This window comes from Myotis brandtii, unplaced genomic scaffold, assembly GCF_000412655.1.
Source record: "Myotis brandtii unplaced genomic scaffold, ASM41265v1 scaffold259, whole genome shotgun sequence".
NCBI classification, from domain to species: Eukaryota; Metazoa; Chordata; class Mammalia; order Chiroptera; family Vespertilionidae; genus Myotis; species Myotis brandtii.
In genome coordinates this window covers 4610985-4633557 of record NW_005359840.1, presented here as the reverse complement: position 1 = coordinate 4633557, position 22573 = coordinate 4610985, and the positions used below count along the sequence as shown (strand labels likewise).

The 22573-nt window shown below is 39.3% G+C and overlaps 1 pseudogene; it reads left to right on the top strand.

Annotated features, from left to right (window-relative positions):
- Positions 1–11559: 11559 nt before the first annotated feature.
- On the top strand, positions 11560–12060 carry LOC102257716 (annotated as a pseudogene).
- The last annotated feature ends 10513 nt before the right edge of the window (positions 12061–22573 follow it).

The window sequence follows — 22573 nt, the reverse complement described above, 5'->3', positions numbered from 1 at the left end:
AGAAATCTCATTGGCTTAACAACCAATAGTTTTCTTCTTCCTCATATTCTCATCAGTGATTGTGGGTTGGCTCTGACTTTGCAATTCATTCCTTTTTGTTATGGGACCGAAGCTGAAGGAACAGTCCTTATTGCAAACTCTTAAAGCTTCAGCTCAGATATGGTCCAGAGCATTTCACTTATATTTCATTGACTAAAGAAAGTCACATGGCCAAGCTAAAATTCATTAAGACAGGGAATATACCTCACATGAAAACACTGCAAGTCTCATGGCCACAGTCAAGAATGTATTAAGCAATTCTCCTACAGAGAGGGTAATTAAAAACAATACTGTCTACTGTGAGGGACATTACAGCAAAAACCAGGGCCAAATATAATTGTGCCTACCATTTATTGAGGCTTACAATGTGCCCACCACCTTCTAAGGGTTTTACCTGCATTTTTCTCATTGACTCCCCTCAAAAATCTCACAAGGAGGTAATTCTTATCCAAGGAGAGAGCTGTAGCCATCCTCAGAGGCTGGTGGGGAGGAGTATATGTGATAGCTACTCATGGTGCAATAATTTAAAAGAGCAGCAATTTTATGAGGGTTAATGGCTGAAGAGACAGCCTAATAGCGTCAAGACATGGAGCATATGCTCAGCCTGTGTGGCTCAGTGGTTGAGCATTGACCTATGAACCAGGAGGTCACGGTTCAATTCACAGTCGGGGGCACATACCTGGATTGCAGGCTCTATTCCCAGTGAGGGGTGTACAGGAGGCAGCCAATCAATAATTCTCCCTCATCATTGATGTTTCTGTCTCTCTCCCCTCTCCTTTCCTCTCTGAACTCAATTATACATGGAGCATAAAACAAAAATTCTGGAAGGATGCATGAAGAAGCACACAGCCAATTTAGTGAACCTACGTCATATTTGAGGGCAGGAAATTAGATAAATGAGGGGTCCATGACAATGACTTGGGTTAGAAAGAACTTTTTTTAGTGACAAGCTAATGAAACTTGGGATACATGAGTTAGATTTCTTTTATATCCAGAATTCTCTATGAATCCTTGTCTTCTAATTTAAGTATAATCTCAAGTTATCTTTTTCATTTTACCTTTCCCACTTTACTTTTAAAAATATAGGTTATTCAGCAACACATGATAGAGGAAGAAATTATCTCAGAATAAAAGACATTATATTAAACAAAGTAAGTTTTGTTAAAAACTCAGTATATTTTCTTATTTTTCTCCCATTTTTCCATGTAACAATAAAAACAGAACCATGTGTAATCATGAGTTCATAGACCAGAATCTTGGAATCATTTCTATGAGTTCTATACTTTTATTACTGAGAACAGAGAACTATGTTTGAACCACTTTAATGTTGTCTCTCTTAGAATTCCTTTCACAGTATTACCCTTGCATGTTGCCCTCTCAGCTTTAATAAAGTTATGAAATATTCTGCATTTTTCCTTCGAAGTATTCATTTTTCATTGCATCTTTCAATAAACTACATGATATAATTTAGCAGCACAGGAAACTTTATCTCTCCTGAGGAACTGATATAGATTTGATATGAGTTCTACTTTCCCTAACTTTGTAACTTATTTTTTTCTGGCTTCCAGGAAGCTCAGAGCTACCAGTGCAGGTCAATTACAGAAATTATGTTTATTTTTATAATTATCATACATACATTCCACCTTTTTCTTAGTTTATGTATTTTTGTTCTAGTTTAATATCCTATAATACTTGTCATGTTACAAGCCCTCTCAATTCCTTCCTAGATAGACGTGGGTTACAAATTGGTATATCTTAACTAGTAGTCTCATTATTTCCCATTAATCTGCATATCTTGCTGTCTCTATTAGATTGATTGTCAGTTTCTTGGGTTTGGGACCAATGATTGATTAACCTTTATACTTTTGATGGTGTTTAACATCAAGCAGATTATCTGCATATTTGTTCAATGGTTGGCTGGCTAGATGGATGGTTACATGGATCAGCCCTTCAACCTCTCTCCCTTGGCTAGAGGTATCATTTTCTTCCAAGCTAAATGTTATTGAAACCATATAAAATAGAAAAACCTATGTAATAGTTAGTGTGGGACATCACTAAATATTAAGATGTCTACTTTTAAAAGAAGGCCCTATTCCCAATTGTTATCCTAGAGAACTGTGTATGATTTTTTAAAGATAACATCAACATTATTCACAATAGCCAAGATATGAAAACAACCTAAATGTGCATCAACAGATGACTGGGTGAAAAAATGTATATGTTAACATTGGAAAATTATATGGTCTTTAAAAAGAAGGAAATCCTACCTCATGCAACAACATAAATGAATGTGGAGAACATAATGCCAAGTAAAATAAACCAGTCATAGAAGAACAAACACGGCATGATTCCACTTATATGATGTATCTAAAAGAGTCTCTCCTTGAAGCAGACAGAAGAGTGGTGGTTTCCAGGGACCAGTGGGGAGGGGGAAATAAGGAGTTGCTATTCAAGGGGTATATAGTTTCAGTTGTGCAAGATGAATAAATTCTATGGATCTGCTGTACAACATTGTGCTTATACAGTTAACAGTACAATACTTTACACCTAAAAATTTGTGAAGAGGGTAGAGCTCATGTTAAGTATCCTTACCATAATAATAAAAAAATTAAGTAAGAAAAAAAGGTAACATCAGCATATCTGCCACATGCATAACTCTGAAAGAATAGTATACTTGCACTTAGAGTTGTCTCTTTCCACATTAAAATGTTGAAAAGATATTTGTAATGTTGCCAGGTTTCATTTTGCTTGATTTATCTGACACTCTGTCAGCTTAACTGGAATATCTGGCTTTATCACATATTTCGTTCAAGAATGTCATACTGTTTTATTTCTTACTAGTTCCCTAATCCTTAACCCACATTTATTCCACATCCCACATTCTAAGAGTGTCCTGGTTTTGGAAGCAAATTCGCCTCATGGAGGAGTTAGTAGAAGTGTCAGTCTTTTTTAAACTTTTTGTTTCAGATGCAGAATGATCACAGGTTTCCAAATGTTTCTACTAATTGCTAAGGAGACTCAAGGAAATACTACTATGAAACCATACTTCAGACTTCTAGAGTATGGATCACCTGCCAAACACTGTCCCAACACTCACCCAAGTGCTCATTGTCTGTGCAGCTCTCGGAATCGCTGTGGGCCAGTGTAGGGTTCTGGGATAAGGTAAACTAAAGAAACTTTGCAGATAGGTTTTGCATTTCAACCAGGAAACAGTTTTCGTATGAAAATGCACATCGGTGACACAGAAAATGAATTGTTTGCATCAGAGAAGGTAGAACTTGGAAACAACAAGTGGCTTAATTCAGTCAGGCTGCTGTAACAGAATACTGTAGACTGGGTGCCTTATAAACAACAGAAATTTATTTCTCACAGATCTGGAGGCTGAACTTTCAAAATCAAGGCACCAGCAAATTCAGTGTCTGTGAAGACCCACTTTCTGGTTCATAGATGGCTGTCTTCTCTCTGTCCTCACATGGTGGAAGGGGCAAGGGAGCTCTCTGGGGTCTCTTTTATAAGAGCATTAATTCCATTGATGAGGGCTCTACCCTCAGGAACTAATTATTTCTCAAAGGCTCCATTTCCTACTACCTTCATACTGGGAATTAGGTTTCAACATATGAATTTCCAGTGGACACAAAAATTCAGTTTATAGCAACATGTTTGGTTATTATTGAAGAAGATTCCACCAGGTTCACATATTTTTTTAAAGTCATGGCAAAGGCAAAAAAAGAAAAAGAAAAAAGCAAATAAAAGAAAGGAATAGCTGAAGATGGAGGATGCCATGTTCAGGGAAGGCAGAAACTGTATTTAGCGTCAGCTCAGTAGCTCTGCTACCCAGAAACCTGAGACTTGTCGTGAAGATTAACAACTGAGAAAAAAAAATGTGTCTACCTCAGGTCAGAAATGATGGTGTTCTTACATCTACTCAACCTGCACTCTACTCATCTGACATGTAAATCAAGGCTGTTTTCATTTATTATTATTATTTTGACTTGCACTTCTTGTCATAACAGATACAGTGAATTTAAAGCAGATCTCTAGGTGAATTAATTGCTTTCAGAAGTGATTATCTTTTAGTGCCAGAGGCCAGAGAATAACTGAAGGGCAGTGGAAAGAGATCAAAATAACACCCTATGCTTGAGAGATTCAGCAGCATTTACTGGCAGAAATATTAAGGCTTGCCAGCAGTCAGATTTCAGCATTTGGCCCTTTCAAAATGCACTGCAAATGAAGCCAAAATGTTGGGGTACAGCTTACATAACCATCTGACTCTGAAGCTGTTCAGAAATAACCTTTTCTTGTAGTACCCAGTCATAGAGATAGCACAGGTAATGTTCTGGAGTTGGATGGGACAATTATTCCACAACTGGATTACATCTTCCTCTTTTTAAAAGTACCTACACATGTCTGTTATGCAAATACAGTGTCAAGTTTTAGAAATTGTATCCTTGTATAAGAGTATTCACTTTTAACTACATTGTGATCTGCAGGTGCTCAGTAGAAACCCCTGCCATTGTCTCAAGGCAGTGTCTGTCAATCCAATTTAATGATCATAAAGATCTTTCCTGACACCAAGGACTAGGGGTTCATTCAAGCAGACTTCCTGTAGGGAGGTTTCTTAGTTGGAAGCAGATCTGTGCCCCAGGGTCCTCTCATTATACCTATTTAACACTTCGTATTATAAAGAGAAAATTCTGCTACCTATTATGATGATAACAAGGAGAGATGATTTTTAAAATTTATAAGTGAATGTCTCAGCTGTGAGGTTAAAATCCATAAAGACTGTGAAAATACTTATTTTAAACGTTAGACGAGGACTAGGCACTCAGTGGGTACTCGAGAAATATTAAGATGGTGATGATGGTGGCACTTTGGGGTTAAGAGAATGTAAATTCTGTTTCTTTGAGCACTGAAAATTAGTTGAGGAGCTGTGCATTTGCAAAATGCTTGCCTAAATCTTGCCAAAACTCATTAAGCAACTTGTGGTAAATGCCCTTGGAGTCTTTGTAGTCTCTTAAACTACCAATGTGTGTGATGACCATATTTTATTCCCAAAAAGACTGGAAAGTATTTCCCCAGTAGAGCTATTCTTTAGATAGGAAGACAGATGTGTGTTTTTATGAAATTAATAAAATCACTATCTACACTTCTTCCTTCACCCAGTGTATTTGTTAGTTTTGCTCAGAATAAATATTAATCGGAGTTAAGTATTGTATTATTTTCTGAAGAGCTCAAGTATTTTGCCTAGCATCTTCATTGTTCCAGAATTATTATCTAAAAGGTACTCCATGAAATGGCATTTCCACTTTAAAGATGGAAAAACTAACTCTGAAAATAACTGGTGGTGACTTTATAGGTTATTTGAGACAATTGTCACAATTAATATGTAAAAATGGACATATCATTATAGATCTTTCTACCCAGAAGGGAAAACTCTGAAAAATTTAATGGTACTCTGGGTAAACAAATGTTGTTTTACCCAGCAAGTTAATAACTATGATATTTTGCAAACAATAAAGTAGTGATTCTCAATAAGGAAGGTGTGGCTTCCCCATGGGGCATTTAGAAATATATAGGGATATTTTTATTGTCATAATGATTAGGGACTCTATAGATATTAGTGAACAGGAACCAGGGATACTAGAAATTCTATAATATGCAAGATAATCCTTCACATAAAATAATTGTTCCATGACATGGGAGTTATGGGAGTATGAGTGATTATAATGAAATTGAGATTATGGAAGAGATGAAGTTATTAGTAATGACAAGGACTAGAGAATGACAATGTCTATGGAATTGAGGATTCCTGAGGGAACCAAGTGTTACTACCAGTGCTCAGAACCCATCTTGATTCCTGATTATGGAAGGCAGAAAGTCTAGAGGAAGCAGTGTCTTAGTCCCAGTATGAAGTTTCACTTTTTTAAAAAAATACATTTTATTGTTTTTTACAGAGAGGAAGGGAGAGGGTTAGAGAGTTAGAAACATCGATCAGCCGCTTCCTGCACACACCCTACTGGGGATGTGCCCGCAACCAAGGTACATGCCCTTGACCAGAATGGAACCCGGGACCCTTCAGTCCACAGGTCAATGCTATATCCACTGAGCCAAACCGGTTAGGGCTGAAGTTTCACTCTTGATCCATTGATGGTGTTGAGAACACCTGGAGAAGTTGAATGCCATTCCCAATACTCAGGCCCCCTATTGAACTCTGATGATGGGATAGACATCCTGAAAAGGTGTGATCTTAGCTCCAATGCACACAACCCACGATTAATTCCTTTTGGGGGAGGATAATAATTATTTTTGAATATTTGTGTGGATTTCCCTTGGCCCCTGTTTATGGAGTTGAAGATGCCTTCTGGGAAAGCCAGGTATTGTGCCAAATGTAGAGGTCCTCTCTCTATCCCCGTCTTTAAGTACCATGTATATGACTAAGAATCTCATTCAGATGTCTAATAGGCATTTCAAACTCAACATCTTCAAAGCTAAACTCAATAATCCTCTTCCCCAACGCTACAAAAGCTGCAAGCTTTACCTTTTCAGTAAATGGAAATTATTACCATCCACAAGCTCAAGCTCAAAACTTGTAAATCACTCTTCATCCTTGTATTTATCTCATACTTCATATCCAATTCATCAGAAAATGCTGCTGGCTCTCTAAAACTTATCCAAAATCCAGCCACTCTTCACCATTTCTAGAGCTATGACATTGGTCTAGCCCCAGTCATTTTGTTTTTGCCTGGATTACTACAGTATCCTCCTAAGTGGACTCCTTTATTACACTCTTCCTCCCCCCACCAGACTATTCCAAACACAGCATCTAAGTCAGATACTATGTCATTCTTTTGCTGAAAACCCTGCAATGGCTCCCCATGTTACTCAGAATAAAATATGAAGTCCTCAGAGCGGCCTACAAAGCTCTACATGATATGCCATTCTCCCATTAACTCTTTGACCTCCTGTCCTGTGACTTCCCTGTTCACACATTTGGCTTTAGATATATTGCCTTCCTTGCGGAGCCTTGAAAATGCCAGGCATGCGCGCTCATTAGAGCCTTTGCCCTGGCTATTCCCTCTGTCTGGAATGCTTTTCACAATACACCTGCATGCTTAACTCCCCAAATTCCTTCCAGATTTCCAGATTTTGTTCAGGTAACACATCCTCAATGAGGTCTACCACAAATACTCCTAATTCAATTTCCAAATACCCACCACTCCCTGGCAATCCCAATATAATTACCCTGCTCCATTTTCCCAAATCATTTGAGATGTTTTGTTCACTATTATATTCCAAGTACTTGGGACAGTGTCTGGCACAAAGTGAGTGCTTAATAAATATTTGTTAGATGACTTTCCAACACTATATTCATGTAGCTGAAAAATCTTTTTATACAATGTAATTTGAGGATACATTATTTTTTTGTTTTGTCTGAAACTTAGCATTTATCATCATTTGGAAAAATTATATCAAAGATAGAGCTGGCACATAGTATTTGGGTATTTGAGTTTTGAGTAGATATGAAGTAAACATGGCTAGTTTTCAAGTCATAATGATTTCACCTACAGTTATAAGCATCTGACTTTTATTTATATCTTCTGGAGTGGTTTTGCCTGTGCATTTGCATATTTAAATACATATCATTTTATTGTAAAGTAGAGGCCCGATGCATGAAATTCATGCAAGAGTAGGCCTTCCTTCCCCTGGCTGCCGGCACCAGCTTCCCTCTGGCACCCGGGACCTGGGCTTCCCTCGCAGCCCCGTCTTCGTCCAGAAGGACATCCGGTCTAATTAGCATATTATGCTTTTATTATTGTAGATTGCATCTCTTTCATTTATCCTTCATATTACTGTTAGGACATTTTTTTAACAGTATGTGTCAGTAGGTTATAATATGTACAAAATATTTAAGATTTTTAAAATGAGTTTAAAGACATATTTATTATAATAGGGGTTTTGGGTTGAGAATACCAGCAATGGAGCAATTAATACTCCTAGACTGCAGAATTCATCTTTAATTTGTGACTTTCTAGAGAGAAATATCTGGGCACTCTGGGAAAATATGGGGCAGATGGCACAGATCTAATCCACTAATGTTTAATAAAAGACTACTTTGTGGAAAGCACTCACCAGTTTCACAAACTTTCTTGCTAAGGCTAGGAAGCACAATTTGCATGTCTATGATAATAAGTAAATCCAATTTGTGTGCCATCATTAGCCACAACTACAAATTAGACAACTTTTGCATAAAGGCTTTGCTCCTCTCTCTTTCTCAGCACAAACCTTCCAAGACTTTTCTATCTAAACTCAGCAAAAAATAAACCCAGATGTGTGTCTGCTTGCCTATGCCTATTGTAGAATATGTTCCTACCCTACTGCCCCGAATCCATTTCCTGTCTAGTCCTTCCCAATCTTTCAAAGGTTTTCTCTAGGAGGTATCTCTTGAAACAAGCTTCCTGACTTTAACCTCTTGGCTGTCCCAGACATCTGCTCCTTCCAGGATAAAGCCGCTGAGCTATAGTACATCCTTCCCTACCTATTAGACTATTTCCATTCTCAGATAGCTGTACCAAACTGATCTGCAAGAATGACTAGCTACTTAATTTTGACAGTTTAAAAGCAAAATCAAATTGTTTCTTATTTGCTCCTAGAATTTTTTTGCCCTTGTAACCTTGAACCTTATTTGAAGTGCATGCTAACATGACACTTTAATGTACGTAGTTGCTACCCCTGTCTTTCAGGTCTGTAACAGATGAGTACAGACTTGACAAAGAGCCAGTCAGGCCTTTCACTTCCCTATATTGCAGATGACACTGATGATGGTCTGATGTGCATTTGTGCAATTTCTGTTGAAAAGTCTAATATGTGGTCCTGTAGTATCACATAAATAGCAGTTTTTTAAAGTTCTTGTCACCTGTTTGAATTCCAAAGCACTTAATCAATAACGAAAGTTTGATTCTCTCCCATAAGCTGGCATGGAGAAACTTTGGAGAATGGTAGGCTGTACGTTGTATTTTTTTTAAAATAATGTAACTTCCTTTAAGTAAATCATTGCAGTTATATCACCACCTATTTGGGCACTTTGCCAAAACAAGGAACTGATTACTGACATTCATGCACACTCTCCCACAAATAGCATAAGTCACTTCAATGCCCTCTGGTGTTCATGATTTAGTTTCTAATCACAGTGTTCTAAACTGTAGCAAAGTTCTCCCTCACCTTTGGCGTCTGTTCATTCGCTGCCTCCCTTTCTTCTTTCTCTCCTCACCAACCAAGCTTCAGCCATGCTCTGAGCTGCCTCTCAGTTTTCTCCCCCACCCCCACCAGAGGAAAAGCTGTCACTGCTAACATCAAAGAAGGAAGGAGGGAGGTAGAGCGGGAGAAGAAAAAAATGATGGAGCATTATAAAGAAGAAACAGATGAATGAACTTGTGGTGACTCTGACACCTTCACGCCCTCTAGTGACACTCAACTCCCAATCCTTACCTTCAGTTAGAGCTGTCACTTCAGAAGCCAAGCGTCACTTAAGAAACAACTGCCACCACCTTTATTTTGGAACTGTGGTGTCTCCATCTCTGTTTGAACTAGAAGCTGCAAAAAAGTTCCTGGAGTGTAGGATGATGCAACTTGCCAAAGGTCCTTCTGAAACTTGCCAGAGGTCCAGAGTGTCAGAAAACTCAGGAAACATCCGGATCAGCCGGGTTGCAGCTAGCCTACCGACCAACTTAATTCTATTTATAATGATGGCGGGTGTTGTCTGTGCAGTGAGCAGACAGGCTTCATTCCCCAGCTGGTAGCCAATGTCACAAACCTCAACAGCACAGAGCACATGAAAGAGTCAACATTGCATGCATTTTGTTACATCTGCCAAGATAATCACACAGAGCAGCCACAGGCTAATTCTAATGAGAGTCTGACTGCCATAATCTTGGAGAAGAGGAAAGAAGATCCTAATATTAATGCGAAGTTAGTGGTTACTAAGGCATTCCTGACCTATTGGAGTTCATCACAGCAAACTTTGACAAAGAATCTGAAAGACAATACCTTTTCCAGGTAGTCTATGAAGCAACCTATTATCAAAATAAGCATTAATTCGTGACTAGATTACAGAATTTAGTGAAAATGCCCTGCATTATTAGTACATGGAGACATATACGAGTCCGGTTCTTTTTTGGGATCATACTGAGGTAAAACAGTAACTTTGATAGTGACCCTATAAGGCAGCGGTTCTTAACCTGTGGGTCGTGACCCCTTTGGGGGTTGAACGACCCTTTCACAGGGGTCGCCTAAATACATCCTGCATATCAGATATTCACATTACTATTCATAACAGTAGCAAAATTACAGTTATGAAGTAGCAACAAAAATAATTTTATAGTTGGGTCACAACATGAGGAACTGTATTAAAGGGTCGCAGCATTAGGAAGGTTGAGAACCACTGCTAAGGAATAAAAGACAGGTTCAATGTCTGTGATGATAAGATAGATTTGGCCATTGAAACTGAGGAGGCAGCAGAACAAAGAGGACTCAGAGCACACAGTGAGATCTATGCCAAGGGAGCACTGCGATTGGGGTTCCAGTTCTCACACAGACACGGGCAAGGATGGTGGAAATGATGATGCTCTTGGCCACCTGACGTGAAGATGACATTGTCCCACATGCCCTTTCCTCTCTTAAAGAACAAGTCCAGAACCCTGATTAGTGATACCAGGATACCACTGTGATGACTTTGCTTATATCTTGGAAGAACAAAAACTAATAAGCTCAAACTCCTACTTATACAGGCAATGCCTATCCTCATATATTAATCAAAGACCCCTGTGTAAGTTGTTTGATATACAAGTTGTTCCATAAAGCTGCCATCAATGATGTCTACTTGGCTTCCCTGTTACAATGTAGTAGAAGGTCTGAGAGGTGGGCCCAGAATGGCATCAGATGTGTGCTGGGATTTTTCTAGTCTAGCTGCAGCTGCCTATGAAACTTCATAAGTGATTATCAGGAAGAAACAGCTACTTGCTGCTTATTCTCATATTCTAGCAGCTCCTGAAGATCATAGACAGGCCTGATGGTCACCAGAACTACCTGAGAAGCACTGCATGTAAAACTTTGATAAAAGCTGTGAAAAACAGTACCAAGCACTCTTATCATTCAGTTTCAAAATTGATTCTGGCAGCTCTGGTCTAACAGCAAAAAGTGTTTCAATACAGATGAAGTCACATATGAAAGCACTTCTGATAAGTTCCAATTAAATGACCTTCAGGCTTCACCCACATAACTCTTCAAAATGTTCTCTGAAAAGTGCAGCATTAAGATGAGATGATGATCTCCCTGTTAAAAATTTTTCATTATTTTAGGGAAAACTTACTGTTAAGAGTTTTCCAGAACTCTTAAAAATATTCTCTGAAATGTGCAGAATCAAGATGAGGTAATGGTCTCACTCTTAAGGATTTTTATTGGAGACTGCGAGATAAGTGGAAGACTTACATCCCACCTTGAAATTCAGTATCTTACTTTACGTTGATGGAGAACATGGGGAACAAGAATGTCCATAGGTCTGTAAAGCCACAGATTCTGTAAGTGTTTGGTGATAGTGCCCTTGTTATTGGTGGAGAGCCTAACAAATACACAGAGGTAGTATTGAGTATGTTTCAGCAAGCCTGCCAATCCCAGTTGAGCAAGTCAGATTGCGACATTGTGGGTTATCTGAATGAGCTAAGGGAAGGCTGCTTGGAAGCCGATACTGTAATTATCCAAGGATCGAAGGGGACTGCATGCCCAGATGTACTGCTGATGCAACCAAGAGTAAAATTTCGTCTCTCTTTCCTTGACCTCATTGCTAGATTTGAGGGTCATACAGAAAGCATAGGTACTGGTGCTGCCAACTTGATAGGGAACTTATGTACAGGGTGTGGAAAAGATGTACTGAAATTAATAGCAGCTAGGGTGATGATTTTTGAAGTGTTAGCTAAGGGATAAAGATTCAAATCTAGCAAAACCAAACCTTTGTTCCATGGACAATAAAACACCTAAAGAACCTGAAGAAGCAATGTCAAGCTATGGCCACTGGAATGATACTCAAAATCATCAGGGAAAATGAGAATCTTTCAAAAAACCTGGAAGTAAGAGTGTGCACAGATGCTGCAAACACACCACATTGAAAATTCTACCACAGAAGCAGTAACTATGAGCAGCAGCACTGTTATCTATGTAAACGCTGACTTCAGAGAAAACAGAGTAGCCATCTTGGAAAAGAGAAAAATAACGGATTTACTTATTTGAAGGCGGAGGAGGAGGAGAAGGAGGAAGGGTAAAAGAGAAAGGACGGTGAGAAATGGAAGTTATTTCTTCCCAAGTGATGCTGTAAGTTGCTTTTCAGTGCTTGGGCTGGTGCTGAGTGGAATGACTGATTTTTCCAGAGAGGAGAAATTCGGATCAGCAGTTGTGTTTTGTCATAAAAAGCAGCTTGATCTATTCTATTGATAATCATGATGGAGCCTGGGCTTGGGAATCTTTGCCACACAGCCCTGTATGCATTCAGGCCAAAAGGAGGTGAGGAATGCTTTACCGTCTGAGTGTGAATGAATGAACCTAAAGCCACATTTTCAACTTCAAGTCATTGAAGTTTAATATTTTCCTTTAAAAAAACAGGAGGAGGAATGCAAATGCTGCATTCAGTAAAATTAATTGAAGTTCAGTCTATTGATGGACCACAGGTGATGTAAAAGAAAAAAAAAGGAAAAAAAGACTTTTTAAAGTTTTGTTGTTGTTGTTAATTATTTTCATTCTTTTAGGGAAAACACCAACAAATAAATGGTCAGAATAAAAATCCAGACTTCCAAGATAAAAGCAAAGCAAAGCAAACGACATGAAAATCAACTCACAACCTAAAAAAAAAAATTTAAATTATGGAAAGTGGCACCACAAAGAGAAAAAAAGCTCCCTCTAGACTTGTATATGGCAATCTGGATACCCACCCCTCTTAAAAAGGGTGATGCCAAGGAGTTTACAAAAATATGTACATTAAATATAAATACATAAAAATGAAGCAAACTTTAAGTAACTATTTTGATCTGAAAAATGAGGATAAATTTAGTGATCAAACAAAATCTAGTAAGGTAACCATTTGGCAATTGTTTGACTTTCTATTATCTTTTATTTGATTGTCCTCAATGTAGTATTGTTTTCTATGCTACACTCTAAAACCAAATAACCACAAAAACAACCAAAAATATATGCATAAATGATGTGTGTGTGTGTGTGTGTGTGTGTGTGTGTGTGTGTGTAATCACACCTGTCATGGTGAAAATAATACTTATCAAAGGTTTCATGTTGCTATTGCAATGAAATATTAATGCAATGATCTCAAAACTTCTACAGGAAAAACAAGCAAATTTTAGGGAAAATACAAATTTATTCTTCTCCAAAAGAAGAGAAAAAAAATCTTTTTTCCTTCATGTAGATCTACTATAAAATTGATCCTAATCTAAGCTCTTTATAATTACATTGGGCTAATGGTGTTACGTGTCAAAATACTCCCAATCTATATTTGATAGTCCCGTACACCCAGTCTAATCCTGATGCTTCCAAGCTGGTCCATTTTTTCACAAAGCAAAAAGGGGAGCAGGTTAGTTTTAATCAAGCCAAATACTGAGAAAAAAGCAAATCCCTTGTAATGGGCAGTCCTCAAAAGCTTGCGGAAGACTGGTTCAGCGAAGCTTTGATTAAGCGTGTGGATGCTTATCTGATGCTTATCCAAACTTATCTGGAATTGAACATCTTTGTTCTAAAAAACTGGGCCAAAAATCTGACACTGAATTTGGTGCTTTGGTTTATAATAGGTCACAAGAACAGCTCAACTAAGAAGTGGAAGTATGTCTAGAAATGAAAACTGTCAGAACTCTGAAAATGTCCGGGGGCAATGCATCTCAATGAAGTGCGTGGGTGGGGACGGACATATGTAAATATCAGATGAGAGTGGTGAAGGAAGGATGGTGTGTTAGTTTGAAAACAAAACAGAAATTTGTTTCAATGTTTTTTAATCATGAGTTAATCTTTTTTTGTTTGTTTTTGTCTTTTTTCATTAATGTATAGTTGACATACAATATTGTGCTAGTTTCAGGTGAACCAGCAAAGTGATTCAACATTTATATTCTTTACAATGTGATCACCACAGTAATTCTAGTAACCATCTGTCACCTGACAAAGCTATTACAATAATGTTGGCTATTTTCCCTATGCTGTACATTACATCCCCATGACTTATCATTTTTTTTTATAACTGGAGGTTTGTACCTCTCATTTCTCTTCACCTTGTTTACCCATCCCCTACCCTCTTCTTGGAAACAGAAGGCTTCCCTGTTTTCTTTTGATGAAGACAAAAATCTCACACTCTCTTTTAAAGTTATAGAATATTTCTAAATAACTCAATTATGAGAGTTTGGTGTTTATCAAAAGTAAACAGGGAAGAGAAATAGATTATATGCCCCTATTCTTCCTGCTAAGTAAACTAGTAAATCTTGGGCATTCTATATAAAACAGACATAGGAAGACCCTGATGGGTGGAGAGAAAAAAGCTGACTGAGGAAGAAACTTAGGAGGCAAGAAAAGAAACAACAGTTGATCAGAAGTGGGAATGTAAAGTATTATATCCATTCTGGAAAGCAGATCAGCAGTGTATTTAAAAATCTAAACATGCAACTACCATACCATCCAGCCATTGCAATCCTGGGCATTGATCCCAGAGAAATGAAAACTTATGTCTGCAAGAACCTGTACATCATTGTTCATAGCATCTTTATTTGAATTAGCCAAAATCTAGGAGCAATGCAGATATTCTTCAATGGGTGACTGGTTGAATGAACGGTGACACATTCATACCATGGAATACTTCTTTGCCATGAAAAAGGAACAGACTGTTGATACACACACAACAGCTTGGATGAATCTAAAGGGCATTATGCTGGGTGAAAAATAGCCAATCTTGAAAGGTCACATAATTATTCCATTTATATAACATTCTCAAAATGACAAAATTATAGAGATAGAAACAGATTACTGCTTTCTAAAAGTGAGAGATAATATAAAGGAGGGATGAGTGTCACTGTAGAAGAGTAGCATGAGGGGGATCTTTGTGGTGATGAAAAAGTTGTGTATTTTGATTATGGTAGTAGTTACACAAATCTTCACATTATAAACTGACATATAACTATACACACTATAATGGTTAATATGTCAACATGAGTGACCACAGAGTACCCAGATTAAACATTATTTCTGGGTGTGGCTGTGAGGGTGTTCTGGATGAGATTGACATTTGAATCAGTGGAGTCAGTAAAGTAGATTGCCCTCCCCAATGTGGGTGGGCATCATCCAATCTACTGAAGGCCTAAGTAGAGCAAAAGGCAGAGGGAGGTGGAATTTTCCCTTTTTTCCTGCCTTACTGATCAAGCTGGGACATCTCACCTCATCTTCTCCAGCCCTCACACTGAGATTTAGACTGCTAACCCCCGCCTCCCCAGCCCCCAGTTCTCAGGCCTTTGGACTTGGAGTGATTTACTTGCAAAAGGCAGATGGTAGGACTTCACAGCCTCCATAATCATGTGAGCCAATTCCTCATAATAAATATTATCTATTATGGTTCTGTTTTCCTAGAGAACCCTGACTAATATACAGATATATTAGTCCATTTTTTTATTTTACTCATTTGTGGATTATAATAAACAACATAAACTGATGAAGTAAAACAGATCCAGAGACAGAGAAGCATCGATCAGATGCTCAAACCTCAGAGGGAAGGTAAGGGAGGGTGGAGGTTAGGGGGAGAGATCAACCAAAGGACTTGTATGCATGCAGGGGGGAGAGGGCATGAGCCGGGGGGTGGGCAATGGGGGGGATACGGACACACATGTAATACCTTAATCAATAAAGAAAGGAAAAAAATTATTAAACATTTTTAATGTTGACATTATTTCCCACAATATATATTTGTTACCCACCCTCTCCTCCCCCTTCCTCAGTTACTTAAGATGTAACCCTTGGGGGAAACTGGATGAAGTGTACATGGGACTATCGTGGCAACTTCCTGTGAATCTATACTTATTTCAAATTAATAGTTAAAAAACAGAAGACATAAGACATTAAAGGTTTGAAAAACACTGGTAGAAAGAAAAAACATAGACAACCACTTAAGAGGACAAGAGAACTTTTGTTCATCTCAATTTTAAAATTTATACCACTTTTTATTTGAATAAAGCTTCAGTTCAAGATTACACTTACATTTTAATCCCTAGGTTTCTACTTTTAAAAAAATATTTTTATTGATTTCAGAGACGAAGGGAAGAGGGAGAAACATCAATAATGAGAAAGAATCCTTGATTGGCTGTCTCCTGCACGCCCCTCACTGGGGATTAAGCCCGAACCCAGGCATGTGGCCTTGGTCAGAATCGAACCCAGGACCCTTCAGTCCACAGGCCTACGCTCTATCCACTGAGCCAAACTGGCCAGGGCCCTAGGTTTCTACTTTTTGAAGTTTGGTGGTGGTTTCATAAAAATGTAGAATAATAAGACACTTTTTTAAATTTTTATTTCTGATCTCCATCCATTGCCGCCTATCTAGTAAAATTGTGTCAATTACATATGAAGCCTACTTTAACAGTAGTTTTAATTTGAATTAAAGGTTTCTGGGGAAAGGAGTGGAAAATTTGCACTGAAAAAGTACACTCCATCAATCAAAATGGTCCAGTGATATTTAGGTCATCTTTCCTGAGTGTAACCAATACAACCCCTACTAGAGTATTACTAGAAGGTGCTCTCAGAACACGTGCTCAGCAAAGTGCACTGTATCATCTAGAAATAGCAACAGAGACCTAAGGAACAGGGGCTTCAACAAGATTTAAAGCATTATTTTGGCTGACATAAGAGATGTCGCAAGGTAGACATTTCAGAACTGACAATAGCAAATCCAAAGTCACAGGGATGAATTTTTATGCTTATGATCTTTTATTTTTTGCATTGTCTCAAGATTGTCTCATTGTTCGATATGGCTACTGGGGCTCTAGCCAGTAATGTCTACATTACCAGCAAGAAGCAGGAAATGGAAAGCAAAACAACTGCATACGGTCTACCAAATGCTTTCTCTTTCCTAAGGAAGGCTTCTGGAAATCTCACCCTATCTTTCACATCCCATCGGCCATCCACAATAAAATTGAGTTTTGTTAACTAAGAAAGAGGAAATGGATAGTGGTTAATAGCTAGCAGTCTCTGTCAAATATGAAAATAATTGTAGCCAGTATTATGGGTTGAAAATAAGCCCAAAGAGCACCTAATCCGACCCAAAATATCCTAAACTGGGCAAAAGACGGTCTTTGGCAATAAGGAAAACAGGCTCTTGTGACATTGGATCTTGGAAGAACATAAAATCAGTGAAGTCCTGGTTAACAAGAAATTAGAGAATTGCATCAACACAAATTTTGTGAAGATTGCAGACTCTCAGTTGCCAAACTCAAAGGGGAAGTGAAGATCAAAACACAGTTGTTCACATTGTCTAAACATATATGGCAGTTAACCAGGACCCACCAAGTGTGGTTCACCCAGCAGGGGAACAGTTTCATTGAAAGCATCTTACAAATTCTATAATAAATAGCAACATAGTATTGTTAGTAACAAATATATTAAGGAGATTTCCTCTAAACTCCCAGGGAAAGGTCATTTCACTAAAATGAGCATTTCACTAAAAATAAACTAAGATGCCATTAGTATCTCCATTTTACAGATGGAGAAACTGAGGCTCGGTGAAATTAACACACATGCAAATTCATATGGCTAAGAAGTGGCAGAGCCTAGATTCTTCATACCCAGAATACTATACTACTGTCTATGACACAAATCACCATTACTTAAAAAAATATTTTAGCTCTATGCTTAATCTCGATATAAAAGGCATTTACTGCTCCATTCTAGGAACATATTATTTTATTTTCAGGCCACTTTAGAAAGTTAGTGTTATTCAAGGCTAAAGAAAATATGAAAAATATAGCGCGGTTAACTGGGAGAACTAAGCCTGCTAGTCATTGGAGGTTTCTAGCCCGCTGAGCCTACCGCTAAGGGATCCATCTTGCTCTCCAGAGAGGACAAGCCCAGCTGCACCTCTCCTCCAGCATTTCGTTAGCTGCTCCAAAGTGCTTTGCTTGCAGGGGCAGCCGCGGCCAGCACTATCTATGAAAGATAAAGGGTCCTGATTATGGCGAGCATTCCTGCTGCAAACAATACCTTTATGCAGTTGCTGGTTTGTTTTATTTAAAACCACTTTGACAGCTCTCTGCTTTCTCTGCTTCTATAAATAATCAGCCTTAATGATAAAGTATAACCTGCACATTCAAATGCACATTTGCTTCTATACATTTTCGTGCCCTGAATAGTCACAGCTACAAAGACATCAGTTTTGAACATGAGCATATGGTTCTGAAAACTTCATATTTCAAATCCACAATTCAACTTAAGAATGGAACATAATGTTTTCATTAACACTGATGATACATAAAACTGTTTCTTTAAAAAAATGACAAAACCTGGACTTGAGCTATGAGGTTGGAGCTTTGAAGCTACTTAGGACTGAATATTTATGTTGAAAAAAATTATGTCTGACAACGAGATAAAGCATGCATAAAATATCGTCTCAATTCACAGTGCTTCTGTTCAGTCCTTAAAGAAAACTTGTAGACAAAAGTTTCCTTAATTGTCTAGCAAGCAACTTTTAGTTCATTGCAGGTGCTCTGTCGTTGATATTTGCACTGTCTGCTTTGTCCAGATAGCGTGACTATGTCCTCCTTACTGGTCACCAGCTTCTCCAATTCCCCCTCAGGGCCCCCTTGGCTGCATGTGTCAGAAGGAGACTGCAGAGAGATGCAGGAATCACACACAATCACATGTTACTCTGGGTGCACTTGGGACTCTACAAAACACCTGGCACTCAGTGTGCACACAAAGAACTGAAATGCAGTCATTAAAAAGATCTTTCATTTAAGAGTACTTCCAAAAAAAGATGCCAGGTACTCCCTGACTTACTCACCCCAAAAGTAAGCATTCAATTTATTCCTTAATGAGAGGCCCAGTGCACGAATTTGTGCACAGGTGGGGTCCAGCTGGCCCACCCTGATCGGGGCCGGCCAGGGAGAGGGTCCACGGGTGGTTGGCCACCCCCTCCCACCCCCCACCCCCCATCGAACTCCTGGTCGAGGGGACAATTTGCATATTAGCCTTTTATTATATAGGACTAGAGGCATGGTGCATGAAATTCGTGTATGGAGGGGGAGGGTGTGTGTGTGTGTGTGTGTGTGTGTGTGTGTGTGTGTGTGTGTGTCCCTCAGCCCAGCCTGCACCCTCTGAATCTGGGATCCCTCTCACAATCCAGGACTGCTGACTCCCAACCGTTTGCCTGCCTGCCTGCCTGATTTCCCCTAACCGCTTCTGCCTGCCAGCCTGATCACCCCCTAACCACTCCCCTGCCAGCCTGATCGATGCCTAACTGCTCCCCTGCTGGCCCAATTGCCCCTAATGCCCTCCCCTGCCAGCCTGGTCACCCTTAACTGCCCTTCTCTGCAGGCCTGGTCTCCCCCAACTGCCCTCCCCTGCCTGCCATCTGTGTCCACATGGGGGTGGCCATCTTGTGTGTTGGAGTGATGGTCAGTTTGCATATTACCTCCTTATTAGATAGGATGCTGAGCCTAGGAAGCTGCAGTCCAAATTCCTCCCACTGTGGGCAAATTGTTCTTTTTCTTTATCAAATTTATTGGGATGACATTGGTTAAAAAAAACTACATAGGTTGCAGGTGTACAATTCTATAATACATCATCTGCATGTCGTATTGTGTGTTCACCACCCCAAGTCAAGTCTATTTCTGTCACCATTTATCCCTCCTTTACCCTTTTCTACCCCTGCACTCCCCTTTCCCTCTGGCAATCACCATACCATTGTCTGTGTCTATGAGGTGGTTTTTCTTCATCCCTTCACATTTTCCACCCAGCTTTACACCAACCTCCTCCTTTTGCACAGTTGTCAGTCTGGTCCATGTACCCATGACTCTGGTTCTATTTTCTTTGGTAATTTTGTTCATTAGATTCCACATATAAATGAAATCATGTGGTATTTGTTTTCTTCTGTTGGCTTATTCCACTTAGCATAATACCCTCCAGATCCATCCATACTGTCACAAAAGGTAAGATTTCCTTCTTTTTACAGACAAGTAGTATTCCATTGTGTAAATGTAACATGGCTTTTTTAATCCACTCATCTACTGATGGGCAATTGGGCTGCTTCCAAATCTTGGCTACTGTAAATAAGACTGCAATGAACATAGGGGTGCATATATTCTTTTGAATTAGAGTTTGGGGTTTCTTTGGATTTATTACCAGAAGTGGAATCACTAAGTCATGAGGCAATTCCATTTATAACTTTTTGAGGAAACTCCATACTGTTCTCCACAGTGGCTGCACCAGTCTGCATTTCCACCAGCAGAGCACGAAGGTTGTTTTTTCTCCACAAAGAACTTGTCGCCAGCACTTGTCGTTTGTTGATTTGTTGATGATAGCCATTCTGACAGGTGTGAGATGGTACCTCATTGTCATTTTGATTTGTATCTCTCAAATGATTAGTGACTTTGAGCATTTTTTTCATATTTTTCTTGGCCATTTGTATCGCCTCTTTGGAGAAATGTCTATTCAGGTTTTTTTGTCTAGTTTTTTAATCAGATTGTTTGGGGTTTTTTTGTGTGTTGAGTTTTATATGTTATTTATGAATTTTAGATATGAATCCTTTATCAGATGTATCACTGGCAAATATGTTGTCCTATTCAGCGAGTTGTCTTTTCATTTTGTGGATAGTTCCCTTTGCTGTGCAAAATTTTTAGTGTGATGTAGTCCCATTTGTTTCTTTTTTCTTTTTTTCCCTTGCCCAAGGAGATATATCAGCAAGAAAGGGGAAAAAAAGAACTTCTGAGAAAATCAGATTGTTCCCATTGATAAGGAGTGAGCTTTTAACTTTGAAGTCTTATCTGAATTTTGAAAGAAAAAGAAGGAGTAAGATTTCCAAAAATGGATAGTCCAAGGGCTGAATTTTTCCCGGAGATCTCTTGCTGTTTGCAGGGGTAGCAGAGAGTTTGGTGTTTTCTCATTATGTTTTGCTATGAATGCTCCTCAGTTAGGAACACACGGTCCAATTTTCCTCAAGTAATGCCGCTCCCTATTGTCCTCCACCTGGCTGCATCACACACCTGGCACCAGGCAGCCTTTGAGTGTGTAGCTCTTCTTGCCTAGAGAATTTTAAGGCTGAAAGAGACAGTAGAGATGATCTAGTCTCATTTCCAAAGCGGCTTCCTGTAGCCCCATTCCCCCACTCCATGCAATGTTCCTTGTAATAGAAAAGAAACACAATTCAAAATGCGCCTCTCTCCCTGCAGTCAGCGGATTTCTGATGTTCCAGGTCACGGCAAGTTCACCAATTTGACAGCTCATGTGCTCTTAGCATGAGTGCTTTCCTGTTGTTGGCAGGATAACCTCCATGTACTGTGATAACCTCCACAAGAACGGATTTTTATTCCAGGTCTAACGGTAGCACAGCAACTCTACATGCAGGCTATAGACAGAGATGGGACTTGTGAATATGATTTATGGTTAAAGGCTTCAAAGCTGTGTGGAACACCTTAGCATAGACATGTAACTGTATCACTGATTGGTAGAGCTCATCCCTACGCCTGGTTTTATAATGAATTGAAGAGGGTTCTACGGGCTTGCTGTGATTGTTGCTTTTGTACAAGAGTTCAAAATCCAGCAGGGTCACAGAGAGAATCAGTTCAACTGTGAGTAAAATCCACTGGAAAGCAGGGAAATTGCATTTCTGTTGCAGGTGCAGGCTTGGATGGCCTTTTCCCTCATACCTCTGCCCGGAATTTCTTATTGCTTCGAAGGAGAATAAAGGGAAGGCCATTTGACATAGGAAATGCTTTTGCTCCTTACTTTGCCTGAAAACCCCTTCGACTGCAAGGAAGTTGAGAGGAGCCATATGCTGCCTATATCGTTCACTAGTCTGCTGTGCCCCATCCCCGAGTGCCGTGGTGCTGGGGATGTCTCTGGAGCATATGGAAAATAAAGTTGCAGTATTGCAAACCTCTAGCTCAGCACATGCAATGGCAAGTGGGTAACCATTTCAAACATATTTTGAAGAGTTGGTTTTTCCTGAGTCAGAGGGGAGTGGATTGCAAAATCCCTAATTGGCGCCCTGCAAAGTCCTCCTTTGTTTCAGCAGGAGATCAAACAGGGTTCATGCCAGGAAGGATCAGCAAGCTCATCCTGGTTCTCTTGGTCGGTGCAGTGAATGGGACACCATAACTACACAGAGGAGAGGCTGGTGGACTGATGTTAAAACTGCCTCCAGGGGGTTCTGCCCCGGGTCATTTCCTGTGTGTATCCATGTGTACTGTGTGTGTGTGTGTGTGTGTGTGTGTGCGCGTGTGTGTGTGTGTGTGTGTGCGTGTGTGTGTGT